Source organism: Protopterus annectens, chromosome 9.part0, assembly GCF_019279795.1.
Source record: "Protopterus annectens isolate FY-2018-M chromosome 9.part0, PAN1.0, whole genome shotgun sequence".
NCBI classification, from domain to species: domain Eukaryota; kingdom Metazoa; phylum Chordata; order Ceratodontiformes; family Protopteridae; genus Protopterus; species Protopterus annectens.
Window position 1 is genome coordinate 1,544,117,670 of NC_056743.1, and position 14,871 is coordinate 1,544,132,540.

Here is a 14,871-nt window from a genome sequence, read left to right on the forward strand (position 1 = left end):
ACCATCCCAGTTACCTATTCCTACACTGCCCTACTCTCCAGGTTCCTGTAACACCTGTAAAAAGCTTCTTCAACCACCCTATATCCTTAACCTTCTGCCATTTCCTTAGATTCCATCTAAATTGTCTTCATTCTGCTTGCCCTCCCTCCCATTTCAAAGCAGTACTGAATGATCTGATCATTCTTTTCCAGGATATCTTCATTCATTCTATCTTTCTAACCTCATAAACATTAGAATCCAGATAAACTTCTAGCCTACTGGCATGTGTCTCTCAAAAAATTAAATATTTTGAATTTCCCCACATCTCCTTACAAATGTCAAAACATTCCAGCCTTTCTGTCCATGCCTTTAACAACCTCTGACTTTTACAGTGAAAGACCATTGGTTCATGTTATCCTAGAAGCCCAAGAGCCAATATAAATTCGAAATCCCCTCCCAGTATTATTCCAGCCATATCCCTCACCATTCCAGAATCCCTTTTCAAAATGTCCACCTTATCTATATTTGGCCGACAGTAACATGTCAAAACTATTCCACTCCTTCCTTTACACATCCCTTAGTAGCCACCTCCCATCCTCACAAACCATCCATTTCTGCAATATTTTCCCCCATTTTTCTTGCATCAAAATCCCCTCTTCTCTTCCCCAGCAAACTCCTTCCCAAGCATTTTTAGCACCTGTTGTGCAGTTTTGCCTTATATTTCAAGTCATGCACATAGCTAAGTCACATTCTGCCTTGGAAATGGTTGGTCTTTTCGTTTTTTCCCGGTTAAGGGTCGCCACAGCGGAACTCCGGTCCGCTAATGATTGGCAGTAGATTTTTTTTTTATGGTGCCGAGTTGCCAGCCCAATGCCCAACCTTCAGCGAAGGCACACCCATTCACGCATGTCTTTCGGAGGCCACTCGACCAGGGGGAGGACATGCAGACTCCACACAGAAAGCACTCCAGCCGTGAATTGAACACAATCTGACATTATAAGAAAAGCAGATGCCATTTTATTTTTCTAATGACTAACAACAGTTTCTATTTTTCTGTTTGTAATTATGGAAGCATCATTTCAGAAATGCCAGCCTGTCAGTTTGAAAGAGCACTTAACTAGCATCTGAACCTTTGACCTTCATGGCCAATTTTAACAGGTTGGGCTTATATCATAACAATGTCTGATTATTGCAAATACATCATTTAATTTTAATTGGATTGTGACAAACCAAAATGCTGCCAGCCCAGCTAGCTGGAATTTTGTAAATAATTCTATGTCATTTGTGAATATTAATATAATTTTTAGAGAAATGTAACAGAAGGAAATACTGCCAGCCCAGCTATCTGAAATTTTGTAAATAATCATATGTCATTTGTGAATATCAACATGATTCATATGCTTGTCTTAAAAATATGAGAACTATATGTTATGTGTATATTAACTACTGGTGCAAAAGTATGTGTTGAACAGGATTTGTACAGTACTGAGCTTCAAGGATGTGTCCACAGTGTACCCTACTGGAAAAGAACAGAAATGTATATAGACTATACACCTGTGCAAATCTATGTTTTAATAGTAGAATTTACTTATTTTATTTGCCATTTGTTAATCATGTTAATCTGGCTGGGCAGGTGCCCATTTTCAGCAGAGACCCGAGGAGAAAAGCTCCAGAATACAATGTTTACAGAAGATACAGAAACAAGTTTACAGTTGCAAGTTACAGATATAAAATTATTTACAGTTGTATATAAAAAATGGAAAAAAATGCAGACTGGAGAAGTTTGTAAGATAGGTTTATATGATAAGTTCAGTGTTCTATTTAGAGAGAAAAACAAGTGTAGAGGAGTTCAGGATTGATAGGGAGAAGAGAGAAGAAATAAAAGATTAAAGGTGAAAGGCAAAGGAGAGGTTAGAGGGTATGGCAGGGTTTAGTAAGCACTAAGTAGATGTAGAGGAAAAAGGAAGTATAGATGGAAGGAAAGGTAAAGCAGCCTTACAATCAGGGGGGTCAAGTGGGATCTTTACAGGGGCAGGACCATGATTTTTGCAGGTAGTCCTTTCACATAATTTTGAAATTGGGTAAGTTTTGGGGAGATCTGATGGGGACAGGGAGATTATTCCAAGCAGTGGAGACTGTATGACTATATAGACTTTTACCTGCAGTTTTATTAGGTTTGGAGATTTGCATGGTGTTGGTCATAGCTACAAAGTTTGCAGTTAGAGACATAAGGGGAGATGAGAGTAATTAATGAGGAACAGGCTTGGGGATGTAGCAGGATAGATTGTGTCATATGAATCTGAGGTAGAAGAAGTTGGTTGTGGAACTCTGGCCAATTAAGTTTTTGTAGAGAGAGGGAGATTTGTGGCAAATCTGGCAATTTTATTATAGGTTAGTTCAAGTTTGTGTAATAGATTTTTTGGAGGTTGGTAAAAATAGGAGCCACATATAGTAATGTTGGGAGGATGTAGGCTTGGGTGAGGGAGATTCTAGATTCCTGTGTAAGGAATGTTTTATTTCTGTATAATAGTCTAAGATTTTGATGGGTCTTTTTGATGCAGTTGTTGATGTGGATGTCGAATCTTAGTTCATCATCGATGTATACACTGAGAAGTTTGGTGTGAGCCTCTGCCATAATGATTGTATTGTTTAGGGCTGAGATAGAGAAGGAGGTTTTGAGATGTTGGAGAGGTTTGGGAAGGAAAAGAAGAAGTTTAGTTTTATTGGGGTTAATTATGAGTTGGTTAGTGGGGAGCCATTTTTTGACAGACAGGAGTGTGTCTTGTGTGAGGGTATGTAGGTGAGTTAGGTTATCTGGGGTAGAGATGATTGTAGAATCGTCTGCATACTGAATAAGTTTAGAGGGAGGACAGGATAGGAGGAGATCATTTGTAAAAATGTTGAATAGTAGGGGGCCCAGGATGGAGCCTTGAGAGACTCTAGTATGAATGAGAAGGAAAAGTGAGGTAGCAATAACCATTCGACAGATTGGGTTCTATTAGATAGGTAAGAGGAGAACCAATTAAGGGTAGAGTAAGACAGGTTAAAGGAAGAAAGTTTGGAGAGCAAGAGGTTATGTGAAACAGTGTCAAAAGCCTTAGAGAGGTCTAGGAAGAGGGATGATACTAGTGTGTTGTTGTTAAGAGAGGCAGAGATGGAGTTGGTGAAGGACAGTAGGGCAGGAGATGTGCTATGGTGTGGGCGAAAGCCATGTTGAGTAGGGGTCAGGAGATTTTCATCAGTTATATGTGCCAGGAGTTGTTTGTGGATGCACTTTTCTAAGATTTTTGAGAGAGGAGATAGGATAGGGAGAGGTCTGAAATTTGAGGGGTTGGTGGAGTTGCCACCTTTGTGTAATGGAATAATGTATGCTTTTTTCCATATTTGTGGGACTATGTTTTCCTAGATAGATTAGTTAATAAGTATAGAGACTGGATAGGCAATCAAGGGGGCTGCTATTTTGAGGTATGGGGGCAGGCTGTCTGCTGAAGGGGAGCAGGGCTTAATTTTTGAGAGTATGGATTTAATAACAGTAGTGGGGATAGGTTTGATGGTGAAGGTGGAGTGGTTAGAGGGAAGAGGTGAGTGTCAGGAACAGACTTTGTATTTGATTTGACTAGTTTTTGTATGGAGTCTATAAAGTAGGAGTTGGGGGTTGTAGCTGTTTCTAGAGATGAACAGTTTGGGGAGGGGTTAAGAGGAGAGGGGTTACCAGGGTGTACAAGCTTGTTAATGGTATTCCAGAATTGTTTGGGGTTGGAATGGGGTCTTGTCTGAGGATTCAGGTAAAAATTATTTTTATCTATGGTAGTTTGTTTTTTTTATGAGGTTATGAAGTTCTCTGTAGAGTTGAAGATTGGAGGGGGTTTTTAGTTTTTTCCAGGTTTTCCATGCAGTGTCTCTTTTCTGCTTGAGAGATAGAGTGGATTTACTAATCCATGGTGTAAAGTTTGATTTAACTCTAACCTTTCTAGTAGGAGCTATGGAGTTAAGGGTGTTAAGGAAGATGCTGCTGAATGTGAGAACAGCTTCTTGAGGGGAAGTTGTCGGAAAGGGGACCAATTTACAGAAGAGAGTGTCTGATTAAATAATTCAGGGCTAAAGTTAGCTTGGTTACGACATTCTCTATATTGATGGGTTTTAGATGGTTGGGATAGGTGACAACTGACAGAGATGGGGTGATGATTGCTTAGTGTGTCAGGCAGTATACAGGGGTTATGATAATGCTCAGGGTGGGAGTAAGTATCCAGTCTAGAGTGGAACTAGTATTGGAGTGTTGATTAAAATGAGTAGTGGTGGTGATTAGTTGGGTAAAGCCATATAAGTTGATACTGGTATTAGGGGATTGGGTAGTGAGATAGCTCCAGTCAAAGTTGATGGTTTCATAGGAGATAGTTTGGAAGATCCAGGATAGAAATAGTTCTAGTGTAGGGATGTTATTACCAGGTGGTATGTAGATAGAGGCAATGGTAATCTTTTTGTGTTGATTTAGGTTAAGGTTAGCTATGAGTATTCTCAGCTGGGTGGAAGCTAGGGAGGGAGAATGGTAGAGGATGGCGAGAGAGGTTTTCTGAGTAGAGGATAGCTACCCCTCTACCTTTTTTAAAAGGCCTGTCTTGACAGAAGATATCATAGCCTGAGGGGAGGATTTTTTATTTGATATGTGAGGCTTTAGCCATGTTCGGAGATGGAGAGGATGTCTGGAAAGTGTAATAATATCCAGGAATGAAGGTCAGGGAATTTGTTTACAACACAATGGATATTGAGGATTAAGCGTTCAAGGTTCTTTGTGGAACAGGTAGACGGAGGTGAGGGGGTGCATGGGTAGGGGTGGTATACACTGGGATGGAGTGATCAGATGGGTGGGCTTGTGGACCAGGGTTAGGATGATCATCTCCTGCAAAAATCAAGAAGAGACTTGGGATTGAGTAGGTATGCCTAATGGTGAGTAGTGGGATCAGTTTGGATTTGGGTTTGGGAGTGTGGTAGAGTTTTGATGATAGATTATGTGTGAATAGGTATAAGAAATGATGGGTGAACAGGGAGGACAGTATATGAAAGGAGTGAGGTGTTGTGTTTGTAGGGTGATGGTGGGGTATGGTGGGACTAGAGGATGGATTGAGGAGAGTTACATGGTAGGAGGTTGCTATAGTGAGAATTGTGAGTAGTGGTAATGAAAGGAGTATGTGTAGTAGCATATTGTAGTTGTGGGAAGAAAAAGAAAGAAGAGTTCAGAAGGAAATAAAGTGCAGACAATTAGTTGTATGGGTGGGAAGGTAGATGTAAGTATGTGTGATTCTAGAAGAGAAAGGGAAAGCTGCAGTCTATTAGAAAGTTCAATACTGCGTGAGTAATAGTAGGAGTAGGGGGGAAGGTTATACATTGATTAATTGGTTGAAGGAGATAGCTGAGTGGGTGTGATGGTTTGTAGTGAGATGGAGAATTTGATTGGGAGGGGAAGAGATTGTAGAGGATGTGAGATAATGGTAGGGTTAGAATAAAAGTAATTGATGTGAGGGTGGGTGGGACTGGGGGTAGGGTAGGAGAGCGAAGTGAGCCTGAGCGTTACTGAGGGCGAAAGGAGCAGGGCCACACTGCCTGGGAGAAGCAGAGTACACCAGAGACAATCAATCAGGTAGTATGGAAACCAGAGTAAAAAAAAAAAAAAAAAAAAAAAAAAAAAAAAAAGAGTAAAAAAGGAAAGGACAGACAAACTTTTACTTTGTTAGATTTTTTTTTGCCCAAATCTATGTAGGAAAGGACTGTCTGGCCATGGAGCTGAGGGATAAATCCTACAGGTAGTATTAGAGAAAAGAAAAGTAGACACTCTGGGTAACAGAGGAAAGTATAGGATACTGAAAGATAAGTAGGGAGAGAATGTTAAACTGGGGGTGGGTTAAGATGTGGGGAGCAGCGCCAGTGGGAGAGTTGTTTTAGCTGTATTTTCTGTAGGACTAACAGAAAAAGCAACTAAAAATTAAGCAGAGTAATGAGGACAGTTTAACTACTGGCTGAAAGAGTGGGGGGGGGGGGCAGAGGTTTGTTGAAGCTGACCAGGTGCAATTATAACAGATGACACAAATTACTTATGGTAAGGACAGATAAAAATCTATGACAACATACATTGTTCTTAGGATTGTGCTGTTGCAGGGAGAACAAAATCCAGTGATGAAGCAACACTCAAATGTGGGACAGAGTGGTCCTCCAGGGTTGACAAGGGGTTGCAGAGCCTTAGTTGTGAAGCAGGGGAACTGTAGAAATAGATATAAAATACAGGACAGAGGTGAGAAAGAAATACAAGCAGTATTAAAGGGTAGACAAAGCAGCAGAGGGAATTGTGGAGTTTGTAGAAAAGGAGAGAGTAACTAATCCTGAGAAGGTTGTAGAGATGAGGGGAAGGGGTAGTAGAATAAGGGATGCTTAGGAGGCAAAGAGGTCAGGGGAGAGAAAAAAAGGAGTACAGGTCTAGACAGGGGTAGAAAGAAAATAGCAGAGGAGAGGAAGCTAGAAGAACTGGGTGAAGAAAGTGTTGGAAAATATTTAGCAGAACACAATATTTCAGCAGAGTACAATATTTAAGATGCAAGTTGCTCTTAGCAATATATTACTACAAAATGCAGTAGAAAATACAAGTAAAATAAGCAGCAGGCTGCTAGGTGTTAGAGCTTCTGGCAGTATCTACAATTCCTTCTAAAATAATATGAGTTCAAATAATAGTGCTGTTGAAGCTGGAACATACAGAGTTAACTTGCAAAACTTCAAGAAAATAAGATGAAATTAAAGTGTTTTAGGATTGTGTTATCTCTCAGATTCAGTTCAATAGCAGACACAATGTCTAGAGCTAGAAGTTTTTGAATTGTCTTGAAACAGAAATAATTACTAGGTTTCAGATGTAAAACCATTTTATTGTTTTACGGCTTCCATGTACTGCAAACTTCTGAGATATATGCTCTTCTCACACAGAGATTTTAAAAATCTGTTAGTTTCTGTTTAGCCTGGGAACTGAAGTCAGGTGACAAAGACTGATGTCATCCAAGCTAACCGAGCAGTAATATTTATTATTAATTTAAGAACTCTCTCAGAGAGAGACTGGGCATTTTGTATCTTGTCTTGGGCCTAGAAACATCCACTCAGTACTACTGCTTGTGTGTTGTCTGTAAGTAAGACTTAGGACATAGTATCTCTCTTAGCTATAGATTGGAATATAGTAAAAATTAGTTTAGATGTTTTCTGTATTTATTTGAGACTGTCTTGCAATGTTGTTTTAAATATTTTCTGTGATTTTGAACTCTGAAGTAACTGTGTTTGTTTTCTGAGTATTGTCTTGTTCTTTTATTATTTATTATTAAATATATTTAAACCTATCTTTGTGGCTGATATTTGTGAGACATAATTAAGCTCTTAGCATACTTGCATATGTATTTGGTGACACTGTACAGGCCACTCCTAAATAGCCTTGCAAATCTTGGTCAAAATTACCATTTGGATTAATAGCAACATTACACAGTAGGATTGGACACCCTTTCTAAGGACCTTATAGTAGATAAGTAAGGGCAGGTGGTGGCAGCTGGTACTACCTTTTAGTCTGGGCAGAAGGGGGCATAGCTAGTAAACCTGTAACAGCCTTTCCCAGGTGTGTGCATGTGTTTGTATATCAATCAAATCTCAAAGTGTGTGTGTGTGTGTGTGTGTGTGTGTGTGTGTGTGTGTGTGTGTGTGTGTGTGTGTGTGTGTGTGTGTGAGCTATTTGAACAGGGACACAAAGCACTGGTTGGACAGAGAGGGTGCTGGAGGTCTTGGCTTGACCACTCAGCTGAGATCTTAACCATATAGCTGTGCCAGTGGGGAGTCTTATTGGGGATCTGGAGAAAGAGGGAGAAACCATCCCCAGACTGACTGCGATCTCTGTGTGCTCTTAAGGGAAATTGTACTTTACTGTGTGTGTTCTTGTCACCTTCCCATTGCGTACATCCCTCATTGGTGCCAGTGGTGAGGATTGAGGCTCCTTGATTACTGAGCCAGTGCAGGGGCATCACATATTAATTGGTTGGTAGTGGTGGGATATCCACATCACATATTAATTGGTTGACAGTTGTGAGGATATTGAATTATTGTAACTTGTATACAGTGGCCACTGAAGGTGTTTGCACTCTCAATCAGCCACACAGTGAACATTCAAAGTTCATATCATAATTGACTTATTTTTTGTTAGCTTATTTAGTCAGGGAGAGCAGGCAAGCATGCCAGCAGAGGAGTATGGCAAGCTGGCAAGGAGCCAGTATGTTGAGATGTGCCAGGCTAAAGGACTGGTGCATGCCAACATTACTAGGTCATAAATGATTGAAGCTTTAGTCACAACTACATCAGAGGGTAGCAACAAGGATGACAATCAGACTGGCTTTGGAGATGTACAACTCTCAGAAAATGGACAGCTCAACCTTTCCACAGAGGACTTAAAAATCTATCTGGAGTTAAGAGACTTGAGCTGGCAGCCAAGCATTTGGAAAAAGAGGCCGCAGAGAGACTGACACATCTAGAGACTGAGGCAAATCAGAAACTGCAATGTCTGAAGGCTGAGGAAAATGAGAAACTGCGACACCTGGAAACTGAGAAGGAGAGGCAGAGGCAACATGAAAAGGGGATGCTGACTCTTCACCAGAGTCATGGAGATAATAGGGAAAGGAGTAACCGAACCCACAGAAGCAACAAAGGTCAGTAATTTTTTTCCACAATTTATAGAGGGGGATAATTCTGATAGTTTCATTCATATGTTTGAGAGGGTATGTTGACCAAAGGCTCTAAGTACAGTTCCTGACACCCTTACTCCATGGTAAAGCTGTAACTGTAATTTCTATACTGTCTGATACTGATTGTTTAAATTATAACATTGTAAAAAACTGTTTGCTAGAATGTTTTGAAGCTATAGGAAAAAGTTTTGTGAGCATAGACTCAAGGCAGATGAAAGTGTGTGCGAATACATTGCTGAACTAAGTACTTATTTTCATAGTTGGGTGAAGCTTTAGTCTGAGGACATGAGAATCAGGTTAGCTGATAAACAATGCACTACTGCAGATGAGTTGGGGAAGAAAGGAGACCTATACCTAGCAAGTGGAGCATCAATGCACAGGAAAGGGATACCCAGTGCTGCTCATGGGTCTAAACGAATACATGATGGGTAGCCAAGAATGCCCCAACAAAGTCTGCCAGTAACAGGGGAAGCCACTAGTTCAGGTACACATGCAGGACCAAAGGTTAGATGTTTTAAATGCAACCAGTAGGGCCATGTAACATACAGATGTCCACGGAGGCAAGGTGGGGAACAAAACGTGGCAGAGCCAGTAAGTAGAAATGACAAAATGCCAGTAGTAGTTTGTCTAGAGACAACAAGGGTACCAAACTACCACAAGAGGTTATATCCTATCTTAGTGAATCAGAAAGAGGCCATTCCTAAGTGAGGCACAGCCTCTGACCTAACTATTTTGAAGCCTGCAATGGTTACAGAGGAGTACTACTTGCTTGGGCAGTCTACTCCAGTCAAAGCTTTAGGAGGGACCCCATTCCAAATACCTTTGGCTAGGGTTCACCTTGACTGGGAGGGTGGAAAAGGAAGCCAGCAAGAAGGTGTGTTTGAGGATATACCTGGAGATGTCCTGATAGGGAATGATTTAATAATGCAGTACTGTGTGTGCATGCAGTTACATGCAGTCAGGCTTGAAGACAAGCATGTGGGTCTGGTAGCCTGGGGGAGACCCAGACAGACCACACACTTGCAGCCAGAACTAGTGAGGTGGTTGCTTCAGGGAAGGAGCTACCCTGTAGCAGTGAGACTGAAGATGAGCCACAGCTGCATGTGAGTACTGATGTTCCCTTGGATAGAGGGACTGCAAGGGCAGAGGTGAGTAGTAGTTCCCAGGCTGACAGTGAGGCACCACTGTCAGAGGATACCAGACGTCCTGTGGAAGGGGAGCTGGGAAGGGTTACAAAGCAAGAGTTGAGACAGGCTCTGCTTTTAGACCCTATATTACAAGGCCTGAGGGAGGTAGCTAGTGAGGCACCTAATTCTCAAGGGAAGGAGGACTCTGTATACTGGGACAAAGGGTTACTGTATAGAAAGTGGACCACTCAGGGAGGGCAAGAGGGTGAGAGAATACACAGTTGGTATTGCCCAGAGCCTACCATCCGGCACTTCTAGCCATAGTCCATGATATTCCCTTTACAGGTCATATGGGCATAAAATGTACAAAGAGACATACTATGCAGAACTTCTATTAGCCTGGGATTTCCAGAAATGTAAAAGGGTGCTGCAAGACCTGTGAGTGGTGCCAAAAGGTAGGCAAGGCAGGAGACAAGGTGAAAGCTCCTTTGTTGCCTTTACCTGTGATTGAGGAGCCATTTCAGAGGGTATCTATAGATATTGTGGGGCCTCTGAGTACCGCAAATTCCACAGGGAAAAAGTATATCCTAATGGTAGTAGATTTTGCTATCAGATACCCCTGAGGCTGTGGATCTGTCCTCTATTGAGGTAGAAAAGATGGCAAATGCTTTGTTAGAAATTTTCAGCAGGGTAGGTTTTCCAAATGAAGTACTGACTGACAGAAGTGCCAATTTAATTTCAGACCTGCTAGCTTTTCTGTGGAAGTCCTGTGGGGTGAAGCACCTAAAGACAAGCCCCTACCATCCCCAGACTAATGGTCTTGTTGAGAGGTTAAACTATACACTCAAGACAATGCTACAGGCATTTGCAGACCAGTTTAAGAGAGAGTGGCACAAATATTTCCTCCATCTGTCATTTGCTTACAGAGAGGTGCCCCAGGAATCCACAGGTTGTTCACCCTTTCAGTTGTTGTATGAGCATAGGGTGAGGGGACCTCTAGATATAATTTGAGATGAGTGGGAGGGTGAGTGTGAATCCCACAAGGAGTCTGTTGTGGCATATCTCCTAAACCTCAGGACAAGGCTCAGGGAACTTATTGGCTTGGCCCAGGAGAAACTGGCAGAAGCCCAACAGCAGAAAAAGGTCTGGCATGACAGGAAGGCTTGAGCTAGAGAGTATGCTGTAGGGCAGCAGGTAATGGTTCTCATTCCTATCAGACAAAACACGCTGCAGGCAGTTTAGGAGGGACCCTACAAAGTGGTAAGGGAAGTCAGTGATGTTAACTACATGGCAGAACTGCTAGGCAGGAGGCAGGGACACAAATTGTACCATGTTAACATGATGAAATCTTACTATGGTAGGAAGGCCCTTGTGCTGAGTATTTGCAGTTCAAGGCAAGATGAGTCTGAGGGGGATCTATGGCTGCAGGGAGCCAGTCAGCCAAATCCCAAATTATTATGGTGGAGCCTAGGGTTGCAGGCATATGATGGAAAAGTGCAGCACTGGACTGGGGTCAGAAATACCAAGGCAGCTGGTATTTCAAAACAGGGAATGGGATAAGGTATTCCGAGATAGGCTCAACCCTTGCAAGCAATGTTTCTCAAGGGTCACTTGAAAAACTAGCATGAGTTTCCGGGGCAGGGGAGAAGTGTGACAAACTGAAATGCTGCCAGCCCAGCTAGCTAGAATTTTGTAAATAATTTTATGTCATTTGTTAATATTAATATCATTTTTATAGAAATGTAACAGAAGGAAATACTGTCAGCCCAGCTATCTGGAATTTTGTAAATAATCATATGTCATTTATGGATATCAACATGATTCATATGCTTGTCTTACAAATGTAAGAGAACTATATGTTATATGTATATTAAACTAGTGGTACACACGTGTGTGTTGAACAGGGTTTGTACAGTACTGAGCTTCAAGGATGTGTCCACAGTGTACCCTACTGGAAAAGAACAGAAATGTTATTAACTATATACCTGTGCAAATGTATATTTTAATAGTAGAAGCTGGAACATACAGAGTTAACTTGCAAAACTTCAAGAAAATAAGTTGAAATTAACATGTTTTATGATTGTGTTATCTTTCAGTTTCTGCTCAATAGCAGACACAATATCTAGAGCTAGACATTTTTGTATTGTCTTGAAACAGAAATAATTACTAGGTTTCAAATGTAAAAGCGCTTTATTGTTTTATGACTTCCATGTTCTGCAAACTTCTGAGAGATATGTACTTCTCACACAGAGATGTTAAAATTCTGTTAGTATCTGCTTAGCCTGGGAACTGAAGTCAGGTGACAAAGAGTGGTGTCATCCAAGCTAACACAGCAGTAACGTTTATTATTAATTTTAGAACTCTCTCAGAGAGACACAGGCATTTTGTATCTTGTATTGGGCCTAGAAACATCCACTCAGCACTTCTGTCTGTGTGTTGCCTGTAAGTAAGACATAGGGCATAGCATCTCTCTTAGATATAGATAGGAATATAGTAAAGATTAGTTTAGGTGTTTTCTGTATTCACTTGAGACTGTCCTACAATGTTGTTTTAAAATCTTTCCTGTGATTTTGAATTCTGAAGTAACAATGTTTGTTTTCTGAGTATTGTCTTGCTCTTTTATTATTTATTATTAAATATATTTAAACCTATCTTTGTGGCTGATATTTGTGAGACATATTTAAGCTCTTAGCGTACTTGCATATGTATTTGGTGACATTGTAAAGGCCACTCCTAAATAGCCTTGCAAGTCTTGGTCAAAACTACCATTTGGATTAATAGTAACATTACACAGAAGGATTGGACACCCTTTATAAGGGCCTTATAGCAGATGATAATTAAAGTTGGCAAGTGGCAGCCGATACTACCTTATAGTCTGGGCAGAAGGGGGCATAGCTAGTAAACCTGTGCCAGCCTTTCCCAGGTGTGTGTGTGTGTGTGTGTGTGTGTGTGTGTGTGTGTGTTTGAATATCAATCAAATCTCAAAGTGAGTGTGTGTCAGTAACTTGGGCAGGGACATGAAGCACTGCTTGGACAGAGAGGGTGCTGGAGGTCTTAGCTTGGCCACTCGGATGAGGTCTTAAAACTATAGCTGTGCCAGTGGGGAGTCTTATTTGGGATCTGGAGAAAGAGGAAGAAACCAGCCCCAGGCGGACTGTGATCTCTGTGTGCTCTTAAAGGAAATTGTACTTTGCTGTGTGTGTACTTGTCATCCTCCCAGTGTGTAATTCCCTCACTGTGAGGATTGAGGTTCCTTGATTACTGGGCCACTGTAGGGGTGTCACATGGATATTCAAAGTTTTTCTAAGAAATGACAAACATTTATGTTTTGCATAAAATGTTCTTAACATTTTAACAGTTTATCTTAGATATGTTTTATCTAGAATAACAAATGTGTGATACAGTCTAGAAGTGCATGTTTACTAAAACAATACATGATGACTCATTTGGCAATGCAGAAACACTGAATTTGCATCTAAGGCAAGTTACAGAGTACATATGTAAGCATGTGCAGTTATTTAAAAAAATCAGGAAACTCACATTTTAGCTGTACTATGCAAATCACAAATAAACATTTCTGATAGGTGATCTTAAGCAAATAGCCTTATATAAAAGATGCATTTGGTGATATCAGAATAGCTGCACTAAAACATCAGGTATCACTGCACATTATTTTCTCTAGATCTAATAATCCTCAATCTTGGAACTTGTGCTATCATAAATTAAGGTCTTCTGGCCTTTGTGCTATCTGAAGCAGAACATGCACATAAATAAAATTACTACAACTAAAAATTCAGTATGAGGTTACAAAACTGTAAGCAGTATGAGCATGTAATACAATCTTTGATAAATTAGCTGTACCAACTTATCATGAGTACTACAGCAAGCAAATCTGACCACTCAAGTGTATTATAAAAATTACTTTTTAAGTAACGATGGGACTTGAAAACACATTTCCACTACAATTCCAGAATGCAATACGAAATACCTCAAATATCTGTCTCTCAGTACGTCTCTGTCACCTTTCTGGATCTTACACCCACCTGGACTCCCCCCACTGTCAGTCATCAGCAGTAAGCTTCCATGGATGCCAGCCTAGTTTCTCCCATCATGCCAGCCTAGGTTCTCCCATCCTAAATGACCCCTTCCTTCCATAGGCAGAAAGCCAATTATGCCAATACTTACTTCAACACTCAGCTGTCATTCCACATCCCAGACTACCTATGAGCGGCACTAAAATTTGACTATAAAGTAACCATTTTCTCCCTCGTCAGTCCCTTACTTGAACCCTGTTATTCTCACAGTCTGTTATCCATACCTCTTAACCTCTTAGTGTAAGAGATATGAGCAAAGCCTAAAATAACAGAGGGACAAAGACCAGAAAATAGCAACAGATTTTAAATGTTACACTTACAAAGTAAAAACGTTGTTAGAATAACAGTATTTGTGTTAGCATGCATGTTCTGAAAGGTGTGAAGTCTGAAACTCAAATGTATTTCATTATTTGATTACTCTAATCTTCAGTAATTTGCCAGAAAAACACACATTTTATGAGGGATAGCTCAAAATTATGAGGCAAAAATCTGGACATTCTGCAAAATCTGGACAGTTGAGAGGTATGCTGTTATCCTTTGGCAGGTACTCATTCACTCCATCAGGCTGGCTATTTGCACTTTCAGCTATAGCAAGTCTCATATTGTACTTTTCATATGTACCTGATTTTGCAAAATGTCTTTGATATTGTCTCATATTTTTGTCTTATTCCTTGTAGAATGTTTTATTTTCTTGTATATTTACTAAAGATTACCATCAGTCAATAATGCCGCAGTGGTACGGCAGTAGCGTTGTTACCTCACAGCAAGAAGTTCTCCCGTTCGATTCTTGGCTTGGCTTGGGAGTGCCTTCTGTGTAGAGTCTGCATGTCCTCCCCGCGGTTGGGTAGCGTTCAAAAGACATGCGTGCGTAAATGGGCGTGCCTTCGTTGAAGGTTGGGCATCGAGCTGGCACCTCAGCATTTA